General features: G+C 31.1%; 1 long non-coding RNA gene across 1 annotated transcript; it reads right to left on the bottom strand.

Moving 5' to 3' along the window:
• Window positions 1-1,348: 1,348 nt before the first annotated feature.
• LOC145789689 (uncharacterized) lies at window positions 1,349-2,472 on the bottom strand. The gene is made up of 2 exons (XR_014327907.1): window positions 2,328-2,472; window positions 1,349-1,734 (listed from the first exon to the last, which is right to left on the bottom strand). It is a non-coding gene; the product is annotated as an uncharacterized LOC145789689 (long non-coding RNA).
• Window positions 2,473-6,568: the final 4,096 nt, after the last annotated feature.

The raw sequence follows: 6,568 nt of genomic DNA, 5'->3' as shown, positions 1-6,568 counted from the left end.
CCTATCAATAGGAGATTAGTGAGAATGAATAAACACAAGCCAACAATAACAAACAACGAAAGTGAGAAGGAAAGACAACATGGAGGAAGGCCTCAGAATGGTGGGGGAAAAAAAAGAAGAAGTGATATTAAGATGAGTTGTATTATACCTTGAGTTACCATAAAATGTTTTGTGTAAATTATGTTTATAAACTATATTAGAATTTTAATTATGTTATTTATTTTATAAACCTTATTTTGTATAACAAGGAAACCCATGGATGTAATTGTTTATTAAATATGCTTTTGACAACGATTTGGTAAATAATCATCCTAACAATATTTTTGTAAATGCTACCATGAGGTTCCATGCTTTGGGGACTTAAATAACCATTGACTTCTGATTGGTTACTTTAGTGACCCTATGTTGTCATTTACTGACCTCTATTTTGCACGGAGCAAAGTGTTGTATGGAGCTTAGTACAACACTATTGTGGGAACCACCTCTAGAATCCATACGAGTCACCTCTAGAGTCTATACTTCTGTATTATCATGAATTCGTTGACCTTTGTTCTGTTATGCACCGTAGTTATATATTTTCATCTAATATCATATGATTTCTAAAATGGATTTCTGTTATAATATGAGCAACTTATTTACTCTAATAGAAAAGTATTCTATTTTATCTATTTTAAGCCTAAAGCTTATCCGCTGTAATTTCTTGACCCTTATACTCTCATTATAATATTTCTCACTTTGTCATGTGCTTATAGCTGCTTACCAATTTTCAGGAAACAATACAATTTAGAAATAACTTTTGGAGAGTCTTAGAAGCGGGGCTGTAAAATACACACACATAGCACGTTCATAGTTTTTATAATTCTATTCTTCATATGTAAATATCGGCCTTTTTAGTCAATACTTTTTGTTATAAAAGTAGAAGCTCCGATAATTATTTTGGTACCCTCACTTAAATATTATTTTTGCTCATGTTTATTAATTTGTTCAAGAATTGGCTGTAGGTAACTTCAGTTATTGGCCATCACGACGCTTTGGGTATGGGTCGTGACACCTTCCCATGATTGTTTCAAGTGCTACCATCCCAAAGCTATAAATATCACACTTTTCAGTCACAACCATAGTGTAGACAAGTTCTGCACAAACAAGAAATTAATAAATAAAAAAAAATCATAGACTGCACTTTCTCTTTTATGAAATTAATGAAGTGTGATTCTTTGAAATGTTGAATCTATCATCAATAATTGAGTTTGAAAAAAAAAATGATAATCACTAAAATATTTAAACATTTTAGATTATTTTTCCCTCTTTCTTTGAGAGCATTAATACGTATGAAATAAAAAAGTATTACTTTGCTACCTGGGACAATATATCCATAAGTGCCTGTAATTACTGTTTGATTTGATACATCTGGATATAGCAGTCTAGCAATGCCAAAGTCAAAGACAAAAAGTCTCCCATTCAGAGTTCAATAGAATGTTGTTGTCACGACCCGCTCCTCGTACCCAAGGGTTAAGCATCGTGATGGCCAGTAACCGAGGTTACCTCCGGCCAAATCTTTAAACAAATTAATAAACGCAAGCGGAATAAATATTTAAATAAGGGTACTAAAATAATCATTGGAGCGTCTATTTTTATTACAAAATGTATTGGCCAAAAAGGCCGATATTTACATTAAAAAAATACATCAATAAAAGTGCTTTGTGCCTACCCCAGACGCTGGTCCCAACATGTCACCTGAAAGTGGTAAAAAAACTATAAGCTCATGGCAGAGTGAGAAATATTATACTAAGAGTATGAGGCATAAAATTCACCATGGATAATTAGTTGGGCCAAAAAGAGCTTGATACATAACATACATAATACGGAAATCATTTAACGTATACATGTAATACGAAAATCACTATACAACCGTAACCACGGTACATCACTAAGTGCCAAGCACTACACTGGTCAATGGATCCATGACAAACACTGGACCACAAAGTGGTCAATCACTAAGCCAATGGTTATTTAAGTCCCCCAAGGCATGAGACTCACTAGCCAATGGTTATTTAAGTCCCCCAAGGCATGAGACTCCCGTGGTGGTACTCACAAAACATATTTTCATATAAGGTCATAGCCAAATATTCTTTAAAAGTAAAACAGACATATCTATGGGTTTCTTTTTAAGCAAATAGAGTTCATAAAATAATCCACGTAATCGAAACCTTTATAAAACATAATTTTTATAAATATATTAATAAAACATAACTTGTATAAAATAGATTTTGGTAAGTCAAAATATAAGTAAAATACATTTTGGAGACTCAAGATATAATATAACTCACCTTAACTTTAATACCTTACTCTTTCTTTCTACTACCAAAAACCCTTTCACCTTCCACTATTCTTTCCTTCTATTCCTCTCTTTCTTTCCTCTTTATTTCCTTTCTTTCCTTTTCTTCTTTCTTTTCTTTCTCTCTTTTTCCTTCTTCTTTCCGCAGATCACCTCTCCCTATTTATAGAGAGGTGAACGCGCTATTCGGTCAACGCGTATCCCTCTCCCCAAATTCGATAATTAATTATATAGATTCGTCCTTACCCTTAATAGATATTTAAGATAATTACCTTTTACTCAATATTTTAATATAATTATATAAATAAATTTATTCTTAATTAAATTACACTTTATCATATACTAATGAAAAATTAATTATTTATTTTATTACCACATCCATTACTATCATTATTTATATTATCTATATTATTATTATTTATATTTTGACCCCTAAACTTTTAATAATTATATTATTTTACAAAATTAGACATAATAGTATATAATAAATTATATATTTTCCTTAACTGTGATTAAATAATATTAGTATAAATTCTACAGAATAATTAAAAAATCTGGGTTGTTACAGTTGTTGCTAGATATGTCTCGTTGAACAATAGGAGGTGTGCAATCATGATGCAAGTAGGATAGCGCATGATCTAATGCTTTAATGATGTTTACCCTCCGAGTCCATCTTAACTCAACAGCTTCGACATCAGTTCTTAGGGCACAAAACAAGCTTCCCCTTTCCATGTACTCACACACCAAGAACATGCATTTGGTGTGCAAACAGAACCCATAAAGCTTCACTATGTTTCGGTGCTGTATATTAGTTAACATTTGCACCTCATTTCTAAAACTCTTGTTGAAAGCTAGTTCCTCTGCTTCCAAACGATGTAGTTTCTTCAAGGCAACTATTTTGCTATTTGGCAACTGAGCTCAGTATACGCTACCATAACTACTAGTTCCAATACAATATTTGATGTCAAAGTCGTTTGTTGCCTTGATGATGTCTTCATATGCAATTCTTCCATCGTAATTCCATATTGAGCAAATATCCCCATTTTTTATTGCTCTTGCCTCAATTACATTTTTTTGGGTCTCATGACGTTGAAAGCATGCAAATGCAAGTAAGATAAGGAAAAGTATGGCTGAAGTAATAATAGCTGCAGTGCATACGGCGAATTAGGATCCTCTCCTTCATCTCTCTCCTTAACTCCCTACTTGCTAGGTCATTGGGACTACTTTTGAGCCCAATTTTGATAATCCGAACCGTTCACATTTTAAGATTTGTTGAGTATATCATACTTGTAAAAAATCAAATTGATCAGATATCAGAAAGCATGTGTTTGGAAAACTGTTTATTAATTTTTTTTTTAAATGGTTTCTAGTTTGATGATCCAAACACTTAGTTTCTGATATCTAATCAACTTGATTTTTTACATGTATGATATACTCAACAAATCTTAAAATGTGAACGGTTTGGATTATCGAAATTAGGCCCAAAAGTAGGCCTAATGGCCCAGTAAGTAAGGAGTTAAGGAGAAAGATCAATGAGAGGATTCTGATTCGCATACGGCTATGAGTATAGCAGAACAAACGTTAGACAACAGATTATTATACTCATAATTGAATGAATGTATGGATTTTCTAAATATGCATCCTTAGATGAACCTGTAGTGTCTTTCTAAAATATTGGTGTCACTCACAATCTTGACCCAAGCACAAGGAGAGTCAAGCCAGTATAGTCATTGTGATGACAAATAAAATATATCTATATATAGATATAAAGTGACCACAAATATATGAACCTTCCTTCTACATTCCTGAATGTGAAATCGTGACGTGAGTGTTTGAATCGATAACTCTCTGTTGATAGTCTTCTTTCTTTAGTCTCTTTTCTTTTATGTGTATTTTTTTTTTTAAAATATGTTTCAAGCCTTTGTTCTTGAAAACTCAAGAATTGTCTCAGAGATTACAAACAAGGCTAAATTGCTGTGACAAATTGAATTTTACTCCCTGGGTAGCTGTTGTAGTCTTAATATGCATGTCTTAGGGATGTAAAAATTGTCGTAACATTTTTATTCCTAACTTTAGAATTTGCATAACTTCATCACAAAATGTCACAACATACATTACAAAAAAGTTTAGTACCTTTTTGGGAGTGCATGTTGTAGATTTCTTCTAATTTTTAAGGTCTTGAATTTGATGGTGATTTTTTTAATGTTCAGTTTAATGTATTTCAATGATTTAATAGTAAATTCTCTCTATCTATTGCCAAAAAAATAAAATAAAGTACTCCACTCAGTGCATCTGAGATTGTTCAATCATATCCATATACCAACATTTTATCTAAAAACAGACTGTCAGTTTCAAAAATTCAAAGTCCTAGTTAAGTATAATTCTTCAGTTCCCAATTCTAAGATAGGGCAGTTATTTGTTGAACTCGGGAATTGTCTATTACAAATGAGGCTAATGCATAAAGGCTTGCAAAGTCATCAGGTTTTCTAAGTGTTCTAAAAAATATCCCAAATCACTTATTAAAAGATCTCTTTTTTAGAAAAAGAACAAAAACAATCCGAAATAGATTCTTTACAGATCTCCCTCCAATAAAGAGAAGAATGATGGAAGTCCTTTTTTTTTTTTTTTGTTTATTCAATTTTGAATAGAAAAGGGAGAAATGGGGAGACCTCATACCTGAGAGAGAAGAGGCAGAAATAATGGACACATTTATGCTTAAGATGGTTAGCCACGTAATTAGTGAAGGAGTTCAGCAATATGTAACAAATCACAAAATTAAAATTAATTATTAACTTTGATATGACAATGTATATATACATATACATAATGGTTGTATATATACTGTTACCCAAAAGACAACCTAAGAGGGGGTGAATTAGGTTTTTACAATTAAAAATTAATAATACCCTAATAAAAATTATGACTAGCATAATAGATAAATATAGTTAATGAAATAAAAATAATTAAAACAAGTGTTCTAACAACTATGTCAGTTAATGATTTTAGCACAGTGAAAATGTGAAATATAGCTACAACAATTTAAATAAAATAAAGAGATAAGGGAGAGAGAGGCAAACAAATTTGTAGTGGTTCGGTTTCAACTCGGCCTACGTCCACTCCTCAAGCTTCACTTGAGATTTTCCACTATGCTCTAGCTTCACGGGGGTGCTAGCAACCTTTTTACAAATGGGGCAATCCTCCATGGATTTTACATAGACTTTCTAAGTCAAGAACACTGAGTGTACTACACTCTTACAAGGTTGAAAAGAAGGTGTTTTTGCTTTCACAAAAAGCTACAAGAATTATCTCTCAAAGATAGATATAAAAATGAAGTTTTGATTTTTCTGTAAACCTCACACAAGAAAAATTGGCCTAAAGCTATAAGGCTCAGCGTATAATTTCTGATAAATGATGTAAACAAAAATCGAAGAATACTTCTCAGAGAATTTTTTAGAGAATAGATGTGAGTAATTATAGATCAAAGAATATTTTCAGGTTTTTTTGTAACTTTTTTTACATTAGAGGCTTTGGTATATATAATGAAAAATATAGCCGTTTATAGCCGTTGTAGTCATCATTACTAATTTGAATATCTTCCACTTGAACCTTTTGAACCTTTTGAACTATTCATTTGAATTTATAGCCGTTGTAACTCCATCATTACTAATTTGAATATATTTCCCTCTATCAATACAAATTTGAATATCTTCCATTTGAATCTTTTGAATCTTTTGAATTATTTATTTGAATTTATAGCCGTTGTAACTCCATCATTACTAATTTGGATATATTTCCCTCCATCATTACAAATTTGAATATTTTTCACTTGAATCTTTTGAACCTTTGTTTTGTGCTGTTTGAACTCCTGATTTAATCAAATATTAAATACATTCTAACAACATTTAGGATAAAGATTTAGGTGAGAAATAATGGGACAAAATAAATTTTGATTCTATTTTTCTCTTTCAAATAAATTAAAACATAATTAAATAAATCATCAAAATAAATTTTGGATTTAAAATATAATTAAATAAATCATCAAAATAAATTTTGGATTCTATTTTTCTCTTTCAAATAAATTAAAACATAATTAAATAGATCATCAAAATAAATAAGTCTAACAATTTCCCCCTTTTTGATGATGGCACACAATGATATTTTGATTTGATTTGGGAGTAAGAAAAGCTCCCCCTCAAGTCATGCTCCCTGAATTCATTTCTAAATACATAGGTT

This window comes from Camellia sinensis, chromosome 1, assembly GCF_055761805.1.
Source record: "Camellia sinensis isolate YWXY chromosome 1, ASM5576180v1, whole genome shotgun sequence".
NCBI lineage: Eukaryota > Viridiplantae > Streptophyta > Magnoliopsida > Ericales > Theaceae > Camellia > Camellia sinensis.
The sequence above is the reverse complement of the archived record's forward strand: the minus strand, read 5'-3'. Positions and strand labels throughout refer to the sequence as shown.